The sequence below is a fragment of the Triturus cristatus genome, chromosome 1_1, assembly GCF_964204655.1.
Source record: "Triturus cristatus chromosome 1_1, aTriCri1.1, whole genome shotgun sequence".
Taxonomy (NCBI): Eukaryota; Metazoa; Chordata; class Amphibia; order Caudata; family Salamandridae; genus Triturus; species Triturus cristatus.
In genome coordinates this window covers 330,562,526-330,576,859 of record NC_140579.1, presented here as the reverse complement: position 1 = coordinate 330,576,859, position 14,334 = coordinate 330,562,526, and positions in this window count along the sequence as shown.

Sequence of the window (14,334 nt, the reverse complement as noted above, 5' to 3'; positions counted from 1 at the left end):
ATGCGTTCCTCCTGAACTTTGAAAGAGCCGCTCTAGCCTGCGGATGGCCGGTAGAAAAGTGGCCTTTCTTTCTGGCACCTTTGCTCACCAGTGAGGCCCAAGCGGCCTATCAGGTTGCTAACGCGAACGGCACCGTTCCCTATGGCACCATCAAGACCATTATTTTGGACCATCTAGGCCTGGATGCCGATGCGTACAGAGTACGGTTTAGAAAAGAAAGAGGGAGACCCGGCGAGAATCCCAAGACTTTGTTTTTCCGCCTAAAAATGGCTGCTGACAAGTGGTTGACCCCGAACACCAGTACCAAAGAGGATATCATGGACAAGGTCTACCTAGAGCAATACCTGGAAGCTCTACCCTTCAGCATCCAAAGATGGTTGCGGCAGCAACCACACTTGACAGTGGACCAAGCCATAGAGCTGGCGACCTCATACGCACGAGCCCAACCTCGTAGCGCTCCATGGGAGACCGAAAAAACACCACGCCCCTCCCCGTTGAAACCAGAAAGAAAGCCCCGACCTCCCGGAGAAACCCTCCCACTAAAACCCTTCAAACCCGAAACCTACCCCGTAAGAGGACCACAGTGTTTCGAATGTGGGACTTGGGGGCATATAGCCCGTTTATGTCATGATAGAACTGTTCTCTCGGGTTGGGTTCCCGAAGGAAATCCTAGCGGATCAGGGTTCTCCGTTTATGTCACGCCTAATGAGGGAAGTGTGTCAACTAGTGGATCTACGTCAAATAAGAACCTCCGTGTACCACCCACAAACCGACGGCCTCGTGGAAAGGTATAACGGGACCCTCAAGACAGTCCTAAAAAAGATGCTCGCAGCAAGTGGGAAAGAGTGGGACGCTGTTCTACCATTGTCCCTGTACGTCATACGAGGACAAACCCAAAGCAGCCTGGGATGTTCGGCCTTTGAGATGCTCTACGGAAGACAGCCACGCACGCTACTGGAGATGACCAAAGAGGCGTGGGAGAAAGAGACGGGGGAAAACCATGGAATATTGGAATATACCCAAGACCTGAAAAACAAGCTAGGAAAATTGAGAGACCTGGCCTATGTACACCTAACCCAAAGCCAGACCCGACAAAAACACTGGTACGACAAAGGGAAAAAATGGAGACAACTGAAGATAAACGACTGGGCTTTGGTGCTATTGCCTTCGGCCACCCGACGGTTCCAGACGGAATGGATGGGACCTTATAAAGTGACCGCCACCATTGGGAAGACCAGTTACCGGTTACAAATATCCCCTAGGAAAACACAGGTGTACCATATCAATTTGCTTAAGAAATGGATCGGGCCTCCGCCCAAAGACGTACACATGGCCAGGCGAGCACCCGAGCCCACTACTTCTACGTTAGTGGACTTGAACATAAACGACGACCTATCAATCCACCAGAGGGAGACATTGCTCGAGACGCTGACGCCATATGACTATTTGTTTTCGGATGTGCCTGGGAAAACAACGGCGATTGAACATCGAATCGACACTCCTCCCGGAACTGTAGTGAAGAAGAGACCCTACCGCATTCCAGCCGCCAAACGCCCGGCCATACAGAAGGAGGTCCGAGAAATGCTACGGCTTGGGATCATAAGGCCGTCTCGAAGTGAATGGTCATCCCCGATTGTAATGGTACCAAAACCGGATGGAAGTACCAGGTTTTGCATGGACTTCCGAGCCTTAAATCAACTGTCCTCTTTCGATGCATACCCCATCCCACGGGTGGATGAACTCATCGAGCAATTAGGTGAAGCCAAATATATCAGTACGCTAGACCTAACAAAGGGGTACTGGCAGGTACCCCTGAGGGAAGAAGACCGCAAAAAAACCGCCTTCGCAACACCAGAAGGATTGTTTGAATTCAACGTCCTACCCTTCGGCCTGCATGGAGCCCCCGCAACATTCCAGCGGCTAATGAATGAGACCCTCCGTGAACACTCCACCTTCACCTCAGCATACCAGGATGACATTATCATCTTCAGCCCTAGCTGGGAAGAACACCTCATTCATCTCACTTTAGTTCTTCAAGCACTCCAAAAAGCAGGGCTACACATAAACGCAAAGAAATCCCGGGTGGGCTATCAAAAGGTAAAATATTTGGGGTACATACTAGGCCACGGGGTTATTGAACCCCAGATCGAGAAGGTCCGGGCTATTTCAGAAACACCCTTTCCCGCCAATAAAAAGGAAATGAGAGCCTTTCTCGGGCTGATAGGCTATTACAGAAGATTCATCCCCTCCTTTTCGGACATAGCCTCACCTTTGACAGACACCCTAAAAAGACAAATCACCCCTCAGGCTTTTCGGTCACCGTCGCCGGCTATGTGGAAAGCCTTTAACACCCTGAAAGGGATCATTACCACAAATCCTGTTTTGGCATCCCCCGACTACTCCAAGCCCTTTATCCTTCATACGGACGCCTCCGACTATGGGGTGGGGGCGGTGTTATCGCAACAGACGGACAAAGGAATCGAGCACCCCATCCTGTACATCAGCAGGAAACTGTTCCCCCGGGAAGTGAAATATCCCACAATTGAGAAAGAGTGTTTAGCCATCAAATGGGCAGTGGACAAATTAAGGTATTATCTGGAAGGTCACCCGTTTACCCTCTATACAGACCATGCCCCATTACAATGGATGAGCCGCAACATGTCGAACAATCCCAGAGTGCTACGCTGGTTTCTGTCCCTACAACCCTTTTCATTTACCGTCCTCCACCGTAAGGGTGTTGAGAACGGTAGCGCGGACTTTCTCTCACGACATCCTCTCCCCGATCGGGAGAATCCAAGGGGGGAGGTGTGTAACAGTAAGTCCGACCCCGACAGAGCCTTCGTCTGCCACTCTCACACTGCCTTTGTGTCCCCCACCATATCCCCTCTGTACCCACAGCACCCGGTCTCACGGATCAGACCTACAGCCTTTGGCAGCGCCGAGACGCCTGACGAACACTGTTACTTTAATTGGGACGAGCTAGCAGCAGACCCCGCCCCCGACGAGGACGTCACAGAGACGGAGCCGTCATATCCCGGAAGGCGAGGACGAGAGGCGTGTGTTATCACCGGAGCGGAGAAGAGAGAGAGAGAAGGAGAACGAGAGGAGAACCGAGAGGACCGAGTGGAGAGTATCGTGGAAGAGAAGACCGAGGAGACAACCAGGCGACGAGCTGTGGTGCCGGTAGCCGAGCCAGGAGGCCAACGACCCCGTGATTCGCCCCGCCACGTTTCCGAGGGAGAAGCGTGGCACCAGCAGGTACGGGCTCGTATCGCGGGTTGGGCGGGTCTTCGTAGTGTGCCTAGAACCTAAGAGTCGTACCCCTCACCGTACCCTTTCCTCACTACCTTCGCCACATAGGTTAGCAGTTTTGAGCACGGTGATCCTCCTCCACTCCCTGGGCCCCCTCACGGTATTACCTTTTGAGCAAATCACTGATACGCCTCTCCCTTCTGTCCTTTCTTCCCTCACCTCGCCCTGAGGACCAGAGAACCGCCCTGTCCCGAAGACTTCGACATCCTGGAGCGGAGTCAGAGAGGGAAGACGCCCCCTACCAGTCGCCGGACACCAGAACTCGACGAGGAGAGCACCTTACCGTACTATAGACCCTCAAAAGATAGAAAACGTGTACCTAAAAAGAATAAAGCACCTAGAGAAACAGCTCCTGTTTCAGAGCCTCCTTTCATCCCGCAACACGCTATTTGAAAACTCAGAAAATATGTCCTCATTTTAGTTTTTTAGAGCACTAACCATAATTTTGATGCAAATAAGACCCTCTCATATAGGTAATTTCTAAAGGAAATACTCTAGTTATTACAGTTTTGATTACATCAAGATGACGTCAGGCGTTCCACACTTTTGTAATAAATATAGAATGTTAGCAATCTAGTTGTTCATTGGGATACTGTTGAGAGGCAGAGGCCAGGGGCACGGACTCTGAAAATGGAAGGCAGGTAGGAGAGTGCAGAGGTAACAATTTGACCACACTGGGCAGGCAGGAAGGGCAGTGGCAGCACAACAGACTATGGAGGGCAGTGGAAAGGGTGGCAGGGGCAACAAACCAACAATACAGGACTGGCAAGAGAGGCTGTGGCAATATAATAGACCATTATGGGCAGAAGGAAGAGGCAGTGGTAGTACAACCATACATGCCAACAGACCCGTTTCAGCCAGGAAACGTCCAATGTTTTTAAGCTCAAATGGGCTTTATTTGATCTGTCTCCTGTTTACAATCTCTTCTTTTTCAATGTAACTCAAAGGAGAAAATCAATACCCCAGTTCTTTTTCAAAATCTCCCTCTTACCAAGTTAATAATGTTTGCAAGTATGGTACATTGAATCATGGTAGGCAGGAGGAATTGGGGTAGGGACATGGACTCGGATAACAGAGGACAGGAGGGACATGGAGAGGTGCACCAAACTGACCCTACAGGGCAGGCATCAGAGTTTGCAGCAGCACAATACACCACACAGCGGGAAGAGGTGGTCTGCCACTTTATCACAAGGATGATGTCATCAGTGATGTCATTAGTGATGTCATTTGAGATGTCATCAGTGATGTCATGAGTGATGTCACTGACCATGTCATGAGTGATGTAATATGTGACGTCATCAGCAGTGCATTGCGGGCGCGCGAGTTATAGTTAGCTGAACTAAATATAACGGGGGAATTTCAATGGTTTTATACGAGTGAAAAGTCCAGCTAACTATAACGCCCCTGAAACCTATGGTTTTTTCAGTACATTTCTAAGGTTTTTTAAATGCTAATTCCTAACTATAACGTGCCTGAAACCTATGGTTTTTTCAATGAAAAAAAAATATATATATATATATATATATATAAAAATCTTTTTTGCAACAATATAAAACTCTTTTGAATACATACACCTGTGTTTATATTATATTCTTTGTCTATATAAGATTTATGCTTGTGTAAATAATTGCAAATATGTTTTTGATAAAAACATTTATTGACTAGCAAATTGAGAAAGCTGGTCAGAATTGAATGTATGAATTGATTTAAGTACTTAGTTTAGTAGATCCCTTGTTGGTGTAGTTACCTGCTAATATTATTTGCCCAGGCCGTCAAGGGTAGATTGGGTTCCCCATTGTTGTTGATATTGCTTTTAGAAGTTGGCATTTCTGTGTGCTATGTGTCTGCCTGACTGATGTGTATTGCATGTCTGGCTCTGGAGTGACAGGGGCTGGTGAGGTGTGTGTGGCTCCAGGGAGGGCAGGGTGAGTCAGCGCTTGGCTGAATAGGAGATCTGCATTTGGAGTAGTCCCCTGACTCTGAATAGGCCTATGCCTGCCTAGGTGAATGCTGGCTCCGCCCCCTGTGGTGTGTCTGAGGACCGAGCCCCTATCTGACAAAGGAGGGTGTGAGCACTGTACACAGAGTGCTTCAACACCCCCAGAATCAGTTGAGACTGGTACCCCCAAGCCCTGTGCCGGGGCAGAACAAAGAAGAAATGTACTATAAGTACTGGGGCTGTGACCCCATGTTGGTATGCTGCCTTTGGTGCTTGTGCTGATTCTGGGGTGAAGGACTGCTGGGCAACAGGAGGAACCGTTGTGGGACCCAGCTGCTTCTTCCTGAGGGTCCCTACTTGCTGGCCTGCCTGTGCCCAGCTCTGCCCCTGATGATTTTGGACTTAGCTCCTTGTGAGCACTACATTTCTTATTCCCAGGACAGGAAGAGTGCCGGGGCATTGCATTGCCTAGCTGCACATCGTTCAGAGGGAATCCCCGATGTAAGGGATTCCCCTGTGCTGCTGGTGGTGGAGCGGGAGCCCACCGCGCACTGCCGTGGTCCGGAAGTGCAGCGGGAGCCTGCCCTGCCTTGTGGGTATTTTTGAGACAGAGCGGGAGCCCACGCCGCCCTGCCGATTCATGGTGAAGCAGGAGTCCACCCCGCATTTGTGTGTATTTGAAAGCGGAAGCCCACCCCGCATTTGCCGTAGAAGAGGAAACCGCTGCGGCGCAAACCGGAAGCCTGACGTCTGCTGCCTGACTCTGGGCTGTGCCAACAGAAGGAGGCTGCCGATGCTGCCAATTGCAGCGTGGCCAGAGGAGAAGCCCCCGGTTGTCCCAGAAGAGTTGGGAACCTGGCATGCTCCATCTCCGCCACGTCGTGGAAAAGAGGGAGAGGCGGGTCCTGAGAGCCCCCCAGAGAGGGGCTGGTCGAGGCACATTGTCGGTGCCTGTCCTGCCTTCAACCCGAGACAGACGAGATGTCTGAAGAGGAGCCCCTGGTGAGTGGGGTACAGCGGAGAAGCGATGGCGCTTCCTGAGGCACCGTTGTGCCTGTGCTGATTTCCTTTTGGGGCCATACTTGTTCCATGAGTCCCAGGGTGGGATTTAAGAGGCACGGAGAGTGCCAGGGCAAAAGTCCATTTTGGCTGCATGGTTGGTGACGATTGAGAGCACTGGAAGGGCCCCATTGAAGGGGGCCTCATTAGGTACAGTTGGTGCCAGTGCTTGATGCTTTCCCAGCTGCCCCGCCAGAGCACGGGCAGCTGCAACGGAGGGGGTCAATTCTTTTACTAATGAGAAGGGAGAGTGAAAGGCACCCCTGGCCCCCCAGTGCATGATGTACATTTCTTTTGCTACAAGGGGCATCTTAAATCTCTGACATTTGGGACAAAAGGCATTTGAGCCCCACAGAAGGCCAGTCAGCCAGGGGTCAATGTTGGCAGGGTGCACGGCCCTAATGTGATAGCTACAGAGCTGGCATAATGTGTTTATGCTTATGAGGTTTGTGCATACTGTGTTTTATGCTTATTGTGATGCAGACATAATGCGTTTATGTTGCAGGTGATGATGCTAAGTACAGTATTGTACCAGTAATTACTGGTAGTGTTTTATTTTTACTACTTGTGTTTGTGATGGTTCTGACAGTGGCCATATTGGCCCTGTCAGGTATATAATCCCCTGTAAAGTTTTTTATCTGGTGCCAGTTGGCACAGTGTATATGTGTGATTATGACTCTAATGTGTTTTGGATATTACAAAGGCTCTTTTTATATAACCTTGTGTGGAGTTTCTTTTGTGGTGTCCCTAGTGTGTTGCTGCTGAGTGTGTGTGTTGCGCAAACGCTTTACACATTGCCTCTGGGATAAGCCTGACTGCTCATTCCAAGCTACCAAGGGGGTGAGCGAGGGTTATCTTCAGTGTGTAACTACCTTGCCCTGACTAGAGTGGTGGTTTCTGCCTGGCTTAGGCGCAAGCCTCAGCCAACAAGAAATCCCATTTCTAACACACACCTTACTAAATGGTGGCTCTCTGTAGTGCACTGTTCATTTATTGACAAATATCCAGCACTAAATCTGAGCTGGTGGTTGCCGTTGGGGGCCATTGGTACTTGTTATTGGGGACTAGCACTTATTTTTTCCACATCACACATTTGCGAAAGCAAGAAAGTGAAAAACACTCAAAATGCAAAGATGGAGAAAAGTAAGACCGAAAAACTGTGACAACGTGAGAAATCAGGAATGTGCAAGAGTGGAATAAAGGGGCAGGGTGTGGCTGGCAGTGAATTAAAGAGGCACTAGGTGGATTTAGGACTTCCGTTCCCAGGCTATACATATGTAGCACACCTACCTTCAGTTGCACTGCTTCTGAGCAGAGCCATGAGAACAGGCACTCTTTCTTTTACAAGTTAAGCACTGCAAATATCAAAAACTCAGATCTGCCCAGACTGGCAGATAGAGCACACTCGGGGTTTAATTTGTAAAACAATTTAGTGCTTAGGCTCTGGTTAGGCGGCAGTTTGCTCCAGCCCATTTCTCCTGTTATCGCGGCCTAAAACAGAACCAACTACTAACCATGAAAGTGGGGAGAGGATGTGGCGTAATGGCCAGAGCTGCCGACTTCAGTGCTGGGGAACCAGGTTCAAGTCTGGGTAATGGCTCAACATCCTGTGTTTCTGGGCAAATCACTTAATCTCCCCGTCCCTACCATGAATGAATGTGGGCTTAACTGGTGCTCATGAAAAGCACCAGTGTCAATGATTAAGTGCAGTTTCTGAGCATTGGAAACTACTGGCTCAAATTAAGCACTGAACACACTGTACATAACGTTTATCAGATTTTCAGCGATATCTTTTTCCAAAACATATTAATGCCCTTCAGTTTCCTTCGTGTTGGAACCTAATTCCTGGCAGGTGTTGGCCCCATCTGTGGTCTTCTGTGTTTCTGGAATGTGGATTACCAGATATCTATGGGTTTCCTATGGATCTGGGACTCTCAAAGGAGATAACTGTGGGCAGTGTCTGGAAAACAATTGAAAGTGAAACGCTGGTTTAGGGTACTCGTAATTTGGTCATAAATATGTTTGAAATTTCATGGAAGTGTCAAAAACATTTTGAATATTTCATTTAACTCCGGCAAAAGAACAACATTTAGAAATAACAGAAATAAAAAACAGAAAACTCCTGAATGGTGTGTCACAGTCATTTGGTTTAGAAAGCCATCTTTCATTTGAATTCTTTACATGAACTGCAGCGGACGATGACCAGACGAGTGATGAGCACCCTTACATCCAAAAAAACCAATTAAAGCAGTTTGCAGTAGACTTAATATTCACTTGTTTACTGAACCACACCACAACAATATATTTTCCACATTTACACATCATAAGGTTTCTGTCATTGGGGGCATTTAAGAGCTGTCTCCTTGGACCAGGGACAATATCTGACAAAATCCAGCGTTAGTGGAACTTAAAGTCTCAACAAATAAAACTATTTTGCATTGTGAAGAATACTAGAAATGGTTAGATCAAACAATAAACCTATGTACATCTGTTTACCTCTTGGCAGGCGGACTAAAGCATGCAGCCATATAATTCAAGTGTCTCAGCAGACACAATGCAATGTAACACCAGGTTTTACCACTCATCTTTCACAAATGAGATTGTCAGCCTTCAATACAGCTCGATAAATACACAGAAACAGTAAAAGCTCTGCATTTGGAAAATGGAGGGAATGCCCAATGGCCTAAGGGAATGGGAATGCAGAGGCGTAGCTAGAGCTTGTGGCACCCGGGGCTATCCCTCAGATTGCCGCCCCCCCTGGGGTGCTGACGAAAAAGGACGGCGAGCACTTTAAAGAGGTCTGAGAGAACACGTAGTATCGCCGCTAATAGTTACCTCGATCATGCAAGTTACATGCACATACATGACTTTTGACTTTGTTAGGCCCCTTTATGTAAGTGCATGAACTGTAAGTATCTCAGATATGTTGGTCGGTCCCAGTATTTACACACAATTTACATAGCACTATTTTACTTTTTTTTATAACGCTACACATCCCAATGCAGGGTGTCAGAGCGATTTACATAACATACAGATTGAAAATAAATCATGCAAGCGTGTAAATCAGTGTACAAGATGTGTTGCATGAGTCAATGAAGGTTAAAAGTTGTAGCAGTAACATATCCTACATAGCTCGCTGTGCTATATTAAAAGGCTTACTATTTATGAACTGCAAGTAACAAAAGGATCTGTGTTCAAAGCAGTAACCTTACCTAGCTACATTAAAACAAATCTGTCATCTGCATATTACATGACGTGCTTTGCAGGCACATTAACCTTCTATAATACTTTTAGTCAGATCTGGGACTATACAAAACAGAAATTTCTCCAAGAAATACTTTAACCTCCAGGGTTATCTCACCATTTATTGTTCCTATAGTTACTGGGCACCTCTGCAGCAGATGCCTTAACCCTACAAAAATATTAGAAAATGCAGACTTTGTAACCAATTAAGATTAAAAGATCTACTAACATGCTTCTCCTTGTTGCCAATTTCTTTGTGGCAGTGTTTTAATTTTTTTTTTTAATTAGTTGAGGCCCAGATTTTGCATTGGGATTGCACCACTTTTTTAGCACAACCCCAAAGCAACATCTAATTTGTTAAATCTCATAATGGGCTTAAATGCACTCATGATATACTTAATAAAAACAAATGTGTGTGATCATAATAGCTGACTGGCGGGCATTAAATTATCAAACAAGCACACAAGGGGCCATGAGAGCCTGCTACAGAAAGGCAACAAATCAAGAAGATGTCAGGAGTTTAGAGCCCTGGCACAGGCGGTCCGTTTTTGCAGTCCGGAAAAAAGTGCCAGGGCGCCAAACAGCCCGATAGAGACCCATTTTGAGACAGCAATCACATCGATGTGCGCTGCTCACACTGCTCACTTCTCACTAGTGGAGAAGTTACGGCATGACGTCATGCCAGATGAGCGTTGTGGGGGAAGGGAAATCCTTTAAAGAGTCATTTTCTCTCTGGATTTCCCTTCTCTTTTTGAAACGCAAGAGCAGCAAAATTGTGGTATTGTCACCAGGGCTTTAAGTGGAAGCTTTTTCAATATTATATGTAGCAAGCCATAGTTGCAGCTTATTTATCATATGCAACTAATAACCATTGACAAAGCCAATAGTCCTGACTTGTTGTAGGCAGGCCCGGCTCTAGGATTTTTTCTTTGAGTAGGCCATAAAGAAGCATGGGTGGGCCATAAAGACGAATGGGTTCCAGTAAGTATTTCAGAGATTCGATATTTTCGGTGTTGGCATCTGTCCTCTTTTGACATTTTTAAGACAATGACTACCACCCAAAGAGCTACTGACTTCGCTTTCTCTGTTGCCCTTCTAGCTTTGGGAAAGGGGAAGGACTTTGCTTGTCAGAACTTTAAAATGTAGATGCGGAAAATTCAGGCTGAAGCATGGGTCAAATTATGCAGCAGTGTTGACTAAATTGTGCAACAAGAAAAAGCTAACTATGCAGCAGAATGCGGCACATTATGTGATAGTATTAGTTCATTATTTTGATATTTTTACGCTTGCTAACACTAGACATAGATTGCACTTCATTGGGACCAGTTTAACACCTGAATATAGCAATAAGAAATCAGAAGGTGACCAGTCAACCTTAGGAAAGAACCTTCCACTCAGCACCACCACATGTCAATGCAATTTTATAACTTTTGAACCATTTGAGCTAAAAACAACCTCTTTAAAAATCTGCAGATTATGCAGAAGATAATGGATTATGTGGCAAATGCGGCAAATCCATAGCTATGAGAAAAATGCTGCGCCTGCACAATCACATAATTCCAGTGCCCCTGCCCATAGGTCCCTGCTCAAGGAATCATTCTATCACTTATAACAATCGACATACAAATTATTGTGGTGTGAATTAATGATGAGTGGAATGTTTTTTCATTTAGCCAATGGAAAGATAAAACATATTTTAGTTTTACTTTTCCCATTAATTTATTTTTTATGTAATACTGCAAGTTAGTAATGGCCTTAGAGTAGGAAGAAATTTAAAAAAAAACACCTGAGTAAATCTATATGCTAATTATAAACACATTTTCACAAACTTTTGGGGGAAAAGGAACTCCTTTGCTAAGCGTTTCTGTCATATCACTTTTTGCAACTCCTAGGTAGCTTTGGATGGGAGCCTGCAGCCTCTTTAGTGTGAGTGAGTGAAAGTGTTCAGGATGTCTGTGCGGTTCATTTGCACATCATAGCAGCTACTATCCCTGCTGATTTCACACCTGTCCCCAGGCCTGAAACTAGAGCATGTCAAGGGTTAATAATTAAATAAAACCATGCTGCAGGGCACAATGGGGCTTCAAGCCACTGTGAGACATTAGGATGAAAAACGCTCATTTTCCAGTTCACAATGGCCTTGGGTGGGCCACGCTCTAGAACCGGGCCTGGTTGTAGGTATGATGTTAATTGTTGTATTACATGTCTGGATGCAATGACAGAAACAGCAAAATACAAGTCAGACGGCACACTATGCTAAACAGATTTTTAGCGTAAGTGTTTTAAAGCCACGCCCTTAAGTAAATCGGCCACCCCCCTTTGAGAGACCCCCAAGTTTTTTCATCCCACTTAAAGCCCTGTTGGCAGCTAGGCTGCCACTCTGCCACTCACTAAATAGCCCCTCTGAAAACTCTCCTCTTACCTCACTTGAGACTCGCTCCAGGGTCTCTATGGCAGGCAGGAGTGGTTGGTTCGAACTTCGTTCACGGTTCACTTATTCAGCAGTCTCCAGAGCCAGCAAATCGCCCAGAGAGCAGCACTGCCGCTGACTGCCCCAGGCCAGTATGAGCACGAGAGCGCATAGCGGTGAAGCACGTGACGCCTCACTGCTACGTCGTTCTCAGCGCGAGGGTAGGGCTGGCCAAAATAAATCCTTTTTTTAATGTTGCCCAGGGCAGTCATTGGTAGCGCTCGCGCGCTACAAGATTGATTGACGGGAATGACGGCCCTGGAGGTTGGGACGGACCAAGAGGTAATCACTGTGACTGCCGCTGGCGCACTAGCAGCAGTTATAATAACAGCTGAGCAGGTCAGTGCGCGCACGGAGCACTTTCAAACTGGGCCGCGCGCGAGGCACTGGTGGCCCGTTGCGGCCGCAGCAGCCTTTATAATTTATTTGGGTACACAGTGTCCCCAACTAAATTATAAAGGCCGCCGCAACTGCAACCAGTGTTGCGCGGCCACCCCCGAAATTGTGCCGCCTGGGGCGGACCGCCCCCCCTTGCTACGCCACTGGTAGCAACAAACCTCCAGGACATTGTTGCCTTGGAATGCTTATGAATTCTGACTGTCCGATGGTGGTTTAGACTGCTGAACGTGGCAGTGTCGAGCACTGACCTACTCTGTTCTATGGGGCCAACGCACTGCTGTTTACGGAGATAACATGAGAATGAACAGTTTTCCTGTTGTATCCTGCTCATCCCTGGCTCCTGTGACCGAGACATGGTCCGCTAAGCACAGGGCCCAGATGCCTCTGCCTCCCCTTACTAGGGTTAATTTTCTTCACAGTGGACAGAATGCACTTTTAATGGATGGCTTTTGTTGTAATGTGGCCAGCACAAAAGGTCATCATCGATTTTCAGATAATTGCCAAGTCCTTACAGGGTTTTGTTGAGCTGGAAAGCTGCCTGAAGTGAGCAACCCAGAGTGGACGTCCGTGGTGGACAAATGAATATTATTCCTGTTAAACTGTGTTGTGCCTGGAGCCCACAGGGAGTGTGTATAGACCGCCTCCAATTATGCCTTTGAGTAGACATCGAAGACAAATGGTGCTCTGCGTAGCCGGTTGTAGAAGATCCTTTTTACCCTCCTGTTAGCTGTACTGGAGGTTTTGTCATTTCCAAGCCACTTATTCACACTAAGTAAAGTGTTGAACTTGGCTGGCAGCTGCAAGTGAAGCCCTTTGCTTCATGACGGCCATCCGTGCGGTCCTGAAGTCGGATAGGGGATCAGTCACGCGACAACGACGACAGATGAGAACCCAAAGAGGTCCCACTGCCCTTATCTGGAGGAGGGGCTAATGACAAAGCATTCTATTTATGTTTTAAAAAACAAAACATAAATAAAAGGCATTGTCGTTTACAATAACAATAGCTCAAACTTGCGTAAATGCGAGCCCTAATGCATTGCACATGCTTGTTGTTACTTTCTTTACTCTTTCACCAGGTGCTTCTTTTTGTCTCCTTCATCATCTGCACTCTCCCGATTTTCTCATGCCCTCTACTTTTCCCGTCACGCTGCCCATCTCCTTGACCCTTTTTCCCACAGAATCGTAATTAAACTTGGCGCGTATGAGACCCTTGCTCTGTGAGTCTGAAGAGACCAAGGATTCAATTTGCAAGTGGTCTTAATGTAGTCACATTTATGACTCAATGCGGCACTGTCCAAAACTCTCATTGCTTTCAGATTCAAGTCAAGACCTCTCAGTTATTTCCAAGTCATGAACAGCCATGCACTCCCTGAGCTCACTCAGGCACAGAGAGGTAGCACAATATAAATTCGTATGATCAATGAAAACAAAGCTTCTGATACACATATGGAAAAAGAAAATAGCCTTAGGAAACAGGGGCATAATTTGAAAAAGAATGCATGCCAATACCAAACAAAAAATCAGCACGCCGAATACTAAGGCTGAGTAGTGTTGAATTCACCTCAGGCCTCTATTCCAGATAGTCCCTGCCCCTTTATTTTTCCTATTCTTGCCAGTTCCTGCTTTCTCTTTTTGTGCCTGTTTTCCTGTCTTTCTCTTCCTTCTTCTTGCCAGTTGGTGTGTTTCTCTCTCTCTTGCTCGCGGTCAATACGAGATGAGGAAAAATAAATGTCAGTCCCTAAAAAATGAGTGAGGGTGAGAAATGTAATGGGTATTATCATCTTCCTTTAAAGACAGTGAAAGGTTGTAGTGACAGGATAATAAATTACGGTGCCCCATGGAGAAGTTTGCATGTCACCTAAATCCTGCCATGGCTTTGTAGCACCACAAGACAACAGGGATAAAATCTGCC